We start from the raw sequence: 8,454 nt of genomic DNA on the forward strand, positions 1-8,454 counted from the left end.
GCCCAAAACGACAGAACACTGAGCAAGCTGTCAGTCCTTCAGGGAGGAGTAGGATGCCGCAGGGAGATAAGCCCCAAGAAAACCAGTAGGATGGAGAGACTGGGGCTAGAAGGCTGCCAGAAAAACTGTGGTGCTCATTGACCGAGGCCTTGGGGGAACAATCATTAAAGTACACTTGCCACCTGACTCCTGGACCAACTGCATCAGGTGCTATCAACACTCTTCCAGCTCACTGTAAGGACCCTCCATTCCTTTGCCTTTCTTCTGAAAAGGAGTCACACCCCAAATTTACAGGTAGGGGCAAATCAATCTGTTGTAACCAGAAAGGAACAGAAGACTCATGGTAAGGAAAACAGTGGAAAGGACAAGCAGTCTGACAGCAGACAAGAATTCTGGCTTTTAGGACGGAGTAATGGACATCCCTTGACTTCCATCACATGTGCACACCACCCGTTTATGTTTTTCCTTTAACTCCCCTCCAGGGCTATTCCTTATTATATAAATGTTAAGCCTACTGGTTCTTCTAGGGAGGGCTGAGAAGAATGAGTGGAGGAGAAGAATTTCAGATTATATCATGAAAATAAGGGTCTCTAAGATAAGAACTCTCCATCTTCCATCTACAATTCCAGTGAAGGAATAGCATTAATAATCTTTGTGTCTTCTTATAGCAAGGGCTCTCTTTGATCAAATTTGAGTCAGGCTCCTGCTCAGCCCTCTTCTTAACCAGGCCTTGACCTTGGCTCACTACTGTCTTTGGCCTGATGCACCCAGTGAAGCAAGAATCCTGCTAAGTCAATTCGAAGAGAGTCCTCTGATTCTTGGTTATCTGATCAACCTCCTCATTTACCACCATTCCTTGGTGATGTCTGGTCACCTGACCTGCCTTAAGCAGGAATCCCATTCCCTTGATGTTTTCTCTTGGTAATTTTCCAACCACTAACCCCCCAATTCAGTTCCTTGGGTATAAATTCTCAGCTACTTATGCTGTATTCCAAGTTGGGCCTAATCTCTTTCTCCCCATTGCAATAGTCTTGACATCTATTGCAGCAGTCTTGAATAAAGTCTTTCTTACCATTTTAAGTGTCAGAAATAAAATTTTTTCTTGAACACTTGGCAAAAATAGAGGAAGGAATGCCTCTTTTGATAAATACATTTGAATACAGGGAACATCTGCTCAGCATCTTGCTTAAGTCTAGTTCTCTCTATGTGTGTGCATGTATATGTATACACCCATACATACACCAATCAGAAGACTGCTAAAGGAATCTCTAAAGGAATAATGTTAAATATTTTTCACTAGCCATTACTACCTTCAGGGTAAAAAATATGAATGGTTAGCAAGTGTATGAAATCTTCTTGCAGGGGCTTTTTTCTCCAAACTCATTACTTGCCAGTCAAATGTCCTATCTGTTCCACCTTTAGTCCAAAGATTTAAGACATGCAAACAGGCCATATTGAAAAACAAAAACAAACAAAAATCTCTCTCTATATATATGCTACCTAACATGGGAGCCACTAGTCCAAAATGGCTATTTGCATTGAAATAATAATAAGAAAGGGGCACCTGGGTGGCTCAGTCGGTTGAGCTTCTGACTTTGGCTCAGGTCATGATCTCACAGCTTGTGAGTTTGAGCCCCATATCAGGCTCTGTGCTGACAGCCCAGAGTCTGTGTCTCTCTCTCTCTGCCCTTCTCCCACTTGCTCTGTCTCTCAAAAATAAATAAAAACATTAAAATTTTTTTAAAAATAATAATAAATAGGAGTGTCTGGGTGGCTCAGTCAGTTAAGCATTGACTTTTGACTTTAGCTCAGGTCATGATCTCACCCTTCATGAGCTCAAGCCCCATGTCAGGCTCTGTGTTTAAAGAGTGGAGCTTGCTTGGGATTCTCTCTCTCCTTCTCTCTGCCCCTCTCTCCATCTCTCAAAATAAACATTTAAATAACAGTTATCATAATACTATAATCATAATCATAATCATGTTTAAATGTCCTCAGTCACAGTAGCCACATTGCCCATGTTCAATATCAACATGAGGCTAGTGGCTATCATATCTCACAGCACAGATAGGATTTCCATTATCCATCATCATTAGAAAATTCTATTGGATAGAGGTATTCTAGGTAATTCAGGCTTGCTAGAACAAAAGGCATAGATAATTTTCATAGCCAGGCTTACAACAGCATAAAGAATATGGAGAGTATTTCATACTAACTAGTGGTCATTTACTTATTTATAATTAGTCATTTTTTTTAATTTTTAATTTTTTTAAATTTATTTTTGAGAGCGCAAGCAGGGGAGGGTCAGAGAGAGAGGGAGGTACAGAATCTGAAGCAGGCTCCAGGCTCTGAGTTAGCTGTCAGCACAGAGCCCGGCATGGGGCTCAAACCCACAAAACGTGAGATCATGACCTGAGCTGAAGTCAGATGCTTAACCGACTGAGCCACCCAGGTGCCCCTGTCATTTACTTATTTTTAAGGGTTAAATGTGGCACACAGTGATTCCTTTCCTAGTTCTCCTGGGCCAGACTAATTAAAAATATATTTACATAGCCTATACTTGTTCATTTTTTTTCTGGCCATAAATCTGAAATTTAAGCAACTAAATTTCATTTCCAAATCTATAGGAAGAAGAAGAAGTGAAGGGTCTTTCTCCATAGTGTGAGTGTAAAGTGACTGGCAAGTTTGGGAAAGCCAGACCTTCAAAAAGGTACAAATCCTTAGCTCTTTCACTTATTTTCTGGTGTCCTCAGATATTGCTAAAATTCCAGATGTCCATTTTATAGAACCCTAAGCAGTCTTAGAAGTTAAAAATACTTATGTCTTAGGGTTTCTGAGCATTTGGCTCAGTATATCACTTAAGACAAGGCTTGGTCCATTGTAAGTATTTAAATGGTGACTATTATTTAATCTGGGTCTTGTACCCTTAATTTGAAATTTTTTGTTGTGATATGAGGAGAGAGATCAAGACAGTATTTTATATGAAATACTTTTGTTTTAAAACATCATTTGGGCACCAACTAAGAATTTGCTGTTAGTCATGGAAAAACAGGTGTATATCTAGCTTGAAATTAAGCCAGGCTTTATTTTAAAACTTGTATCCAAGTTGGATGCAAAAAATAACACACCATGATTGGAAGGATTTGTGTCAAAAAGAAAAAATTGAGGAATAGCTCAAAATTATTCTTTGACCCTTAAAAAGGAGGTAACTTAATATCCTTAACATATTAGACACAGAATCATTGAATAAGGTCTCAGTGATGCAATAGATGTTCCTTCTTTCAATTTTATCAGTTTGCAAAATTCATGAGGTTAATAAGTATTAAAAATCTCATTACTGTACCATATCAGATAGGGATGTAGCTCAAGGGTGTAATAAACTAGTTCTATTGTTGAAATTCCATCAAAAAGCAAGACTGAACTTACCGAGCATTATAAAAACCTCTATATCTCTCTGCATACAAGTTAATGTAATGAAAAATATTACATATGAGGTGTCTGAAAGCTCACAAGTCAAATCCTGAAACTCATTGACTTCGCATAAAGTTACAGCAGGTGGCTATTAGAGTTGGAAAGAGATTCACTATCAGCAAAGTGCAATTGATCTAGCAGCATATGTAACAGGCAGTTGTAGCAACAGCCATATTTTGCTTTTTTGAAAATCTTGTGTGACTTGGCTCAGACAGTGCTAGTTTCAAGTACTTTGCACAATGTAACTGTTACTCCTCCTTCCTGTAGAGGTGATAAGTCAATATTGAGAAGGTTTAATAGCTGCCTATTCCCTTTCAGGAAGTTTCCCCGGCATTCACTTATACTGACTCTACTGCTTCTCCATCCTGTACATGTCTGCCGCCAACTCTCTCAGCTCACTCTGGGAGCCCTATTGCTCTAAGCTAGCAATCATCTACACTACTGCCCTGCTCAAATGTCACTCTGTTTTAATATATAACAAGACAAATTACCATTAGAAATTCATTTTGAGGGCCTTACTTATAAAGGAAATTCAATGGGTGAAACTCCTACATAGAAATTTAGCTACTTTGCTGGAAGAGGAGGTAGCTGCTCATCAGCCCTTATTCTAAGTATAAGGCAGAGAAGGTAGGTGGGAAGACATATGGCTTCTCTATCCATAGCTTTTTGCCTGCTGAAAAATTCTTAGTTTTAGCTGGAGCAGATAGTGCTCCATCTGTGATCTCAAGGGCCTACCCTTATCCTGGCTAACAAATCATGATTTGTCTAAACTACTCATGGATATCTCTTTCCTCAGGTTGATGTAAGTGGAGGAGAAGGGGAGGGCAGGGAACCTGACTTACTTTGGGCAAATGAGCTATTGGGGAACATTGTCCTTTTTATTCAGAAAGAGAAGCCTGGTCTTCAGCAAAGCCTGTGGAGGAACAAGCCTTTCACTCCTCCTTCATTCTTTGTGCATGGAAGTCAAATGAGAGGCATGAGGTCATCTTGCTATCACAAATTGAAAAGCTTATGAACAAAACCTCAACATTTAAAAAATGGAGGACTGGGGTGCCTGGGTGGCTCAGTCAGTTGAGCATCCGGCTTAGGCTCAGGTCATGATCTCATGGTTCATGGGTTCAGGCCCCGCATCGCGCTCTGTGCTGGTGGCTAGCTCAGAACCTGGAGCCTATTTCGGATTCTGTGTCTCCTTCTCTCTCTGACCCTCCCCTGCTCATGCTGTCTCTGTCTCTCAAAAATAAATAAAAGACGTAAAAATATTTTTTAAATGTAGGACTAAAGACCCTAGACCATGGCATTAATGTCTCACTAGTGTTATGTGAGAAAGATCACCAGCTGAGAGGTACTTTAAAATGGAAAGTGTGTGTGTGTATGTGTATTATTCCCCAGTGCCAGCACAGTAGTTTTGATATTACAATCCAGTGCTACCCACCATGGTTGGGTGTGAGTAGACAGCAGTCAAACTTTGTTACACCATTGTATTAGTCAGCTTGGGCTGCTATAACAAAACACATGGACTGGGTAGCTTAAACCAGAGATTTATTTTCTCATAGCTCTGGAGGCTGCAAGTCCAAGATTATGGTGTCAGCATGGTCAGGTTCTTGTGATGGCTCTCTTCCTGGCTTGCAGATAGCCATGATCTTGCTCCATGTGTGTATGAGTGTGTGTGTGTGTGTGTGTGTGTGTGTGTAAGAGAGAGAGAGAGCGCATGAATGTGCACTCTGGTACCTCTTTTTTCTTTTTTCCTTTTTTTTTTTTGTTAAATAAGGACACTAATATCATCATGAGAACCCCTCTTTCATGGCCTCATCTAAGTAAAATCTCCTAAATGTTTCATCACCATATCTTATTGGGTATTAAGGCTTCAACATATGCATTTGAGAGGAGCATACTTCAGTCCATAGCAATATACATCTATACTATTTTTATTTCTCAGGCTCTCAGAGGTATTTATGAGGTATATATAGGAAGAAATTCTTCTGGGCATTCTCAAGATAAGGCTATTTCCTGTGCTGGCTTCACAGACTTGTTGGAACTTGTGTTAAGCGCATACTTGCTCATGCTTTTACCAGGTTTGCACTTACCCAGAGCATCATCACACTATGTTGTTTCCTTATGAAAGTCAGTCACCCATCTTTTTTCTTGTCTCTTGCATGGTCCACTTGTTTCCTTCATTTCTACTCATCTGTCTTGTGTCTAGCTACCTTCTCGAAGAGTAATAGCTATGGACTTCATGGTGCACAGCAAATGTGAAAACAAAGCAACCCCCCCCCTTTTTTTTTTAGAATTGACTTCAGGCTATTGAGTTCTCCACTAAATATGAGTCATAAAATATTCTGAGAACATGAAAACTCAAACAAGTCATCAAATTAGTCATTTAAAGAAGGATAAATGCAGGATTTTACATTCCTTCTACTCATTCATTGGGGCTTCTGACACTGACGTCAAGGTACTGTGAAAAATAAAAAACTTCTCAGCAGTGTTTGGAGACACCACACAGGTGAAACTGCCTGGGCGCCAGTTTGGTTTGTGGTACCCCTGTGCCTTCTAGAGTTCTTTCTCAGATAACTGCAATGGTATCCTTACTGATCTCACGGACTGGTTTTAACATGTACATCCATTGATTCACTATTCAAACAATACAGAAGGTTATAAAAATAGGAGTTTCAAGTTCCTTCCCAAGTCCCTATCCTACTATTGAGAAGCAATGATTTAACACTAATTCCGTGGTTTGCATCATAACTTTAAAGCTGACAAGGGATAAAACAATGAGTGTTTAGACAGGATTTATTGTCTGCTGGGAAAGATGAAGAATTTGCTAAACTTACCCAACCTCTTATCTCTTTTACCAAATCTGTTAATTATAGTTACAGAAAAGATTGTAAATGTCAAAGTTTGATTTAAAAATAAATTAAAACTAAGTCTTCCATGCTCTGGTTTATGGATTCAACTCATAGATAATGAACAGCATTTATCATATTATGTAAATGTTCTTTTAAAACCAATTAATCTGAATGGATCTTTACAGAAGGAGACAATCCTAGATTATTGAAACATAGCTCTTTGAAGGAGACTTTTCCATGTGTTAAAGTCTAAAATAGTCTATTAATTTCCTTTTTTACCTAACTTTTCTGATTCCACCTAACTATCCTTTCCCTCCGACTTACAGTTGGAATGTTTCCGTTCGTGGCTAGACCCAGAGAACATTGCACGTCCTTTTTTTCCCCCTTCTCTGCTCTGTCTATACTTTGAGGAAAGTTAAATGAAGAGACTATTCCTACAAGACCTCACTAGTGTCAGCTGTTCGTATGAAGACCCCGACTTAAGTCAATACACAGCCAAATATTACTCCTGTGCAAAGGTGTAAATCTAAGATTTCACTCAGAAATTTGATATAATGGATGCAAGCCCACAAAAAAACCCCGAAAAACAACGGATAGATGTTATTGCCAAAACATCTGCAGGATCGTTACTCACAAAGGAATTTCTTTCTGAAAGTTGGTATAATTTAGAAATTCTAATGATGATAAAGTTCTCAATGTCTGTCTAGGTATGAACCATATTTTACTCATCCTATTCAGTACTTGGGGAATCCTTTCAGTCAAAATGTATTAAAATTAATCATCAAAATAATACATTCATGGAGTTAAAAAGTCAAATAGTGCTGAGGGGCGTAAGAAAAAACATTGATTCTCTTTTCTCCCTGTATCCCCTCCTCCACCACTGCTCCCTAGAGGGACCCTCGTTCAACTCTTAGTTGTTTTATCTGGAATTTACGTATGCATTGAAAATGTGTATTGCCTTTTATTTACTTATCAGTTGGGATATTGTATCTTCTTATGGAATTTGGTGATTTGGTCCAACCTTCTATCCCTGGCCTTAGTCTAACTACATCCATGATCTTCTCAAAATAGTTATCATAACTTTTGGCTAAATCCAGCTAGCATATACAAAATTACTGTAAAAATATTGCTCTCTGCTGAGCCAGGTAACATACTATAATTAAGATTCTTTTCTTAAACAATATTTAGTTTGCTATGTATCTGTTTTCTAAAACATTCAGGTGAGCTGTTAAATACCAACTGATTTTTCTAAATGCCAAAATACAAATCCATCAGCTCCCTTTATTTCTGACATAACTTTTTCTGGCAGCCTCTGTGCTCTAGCACCAAGTGGGATTGATTATGCTCTGGGCATGACTTATTACTCATCTGGGACTTTCTTTCTCTGCCCTCCAATGTTTGAGCTCCCATTTCTGGGATTATCTCTCTTACTGTTGCTGTTGTTGTTGTCATTGTTTATAGCCTTGGTTTGATAGAATTCATCCTCCAATAGCATTTGAGAAAAGGTATATATAGTTCTAGGTCTGAAAATGGCTTTTTCAATCTGGATTTCTCTGCTTATACAAACCCCATCAGGTGTGAGAGTAGAACAATTTTTTTTTCCTCTAAGTTTTTAAAAAAATTTTTAAAGTTTATTTATTTTTCAGTGCACAAGTGGGGGAGGGGCAGAGGGAGAGCAAAAGAGAAAATCCCAAGCAGGCTTCATGCTGTCAGCACAGAGCCTGATGATGTGTTGAACTCACGGAACTGTGAGATCATGATCTGAGCTGAAACTGAGAGTGGGATGCTTAACTGACTGAGCCACCCAGGTGCCCCTTCCTCTGAGTTTTGAAGACATTGTATTACATCTGTTGCCTTCAGGCATCTAGTGTTAATGTTGACAGTTATGAAGAAATTCTGATTCATATTCCTTTTTTTGTGTTGGTGACTTCTTTCTTTCCTCTAGGAAATTTTAGGGTCATATTGTCTCTGTTGTTTAGTGATATAACTTTCTCTATATAGTTTTTTGTATTTTGTAGGCTTTTAAGTGATCTTAAAGTGTACTTGACTTTGTTCAGTTTTTGCACTTACTGATATTAGAACTAACATTTTCAGGATGGACTATCCATCTTTATGTACAAAAACAATAGAATTGACCTGTGTA

This window comes from Suricata suricatta, chromosome 9 (genome assembly GCF_006229205.1).
Source record: "Suricata suricatta isolate VVHF042 chromosome 9, meerkat_22Aug2017_6uvM2_HiC, whole genome shotgun sequence".
NCBI lineage: Eukaryota > Metazoa > Chordata > Mammalia > Carnivora > Herpestidae > Suricata > Suricata suricatta.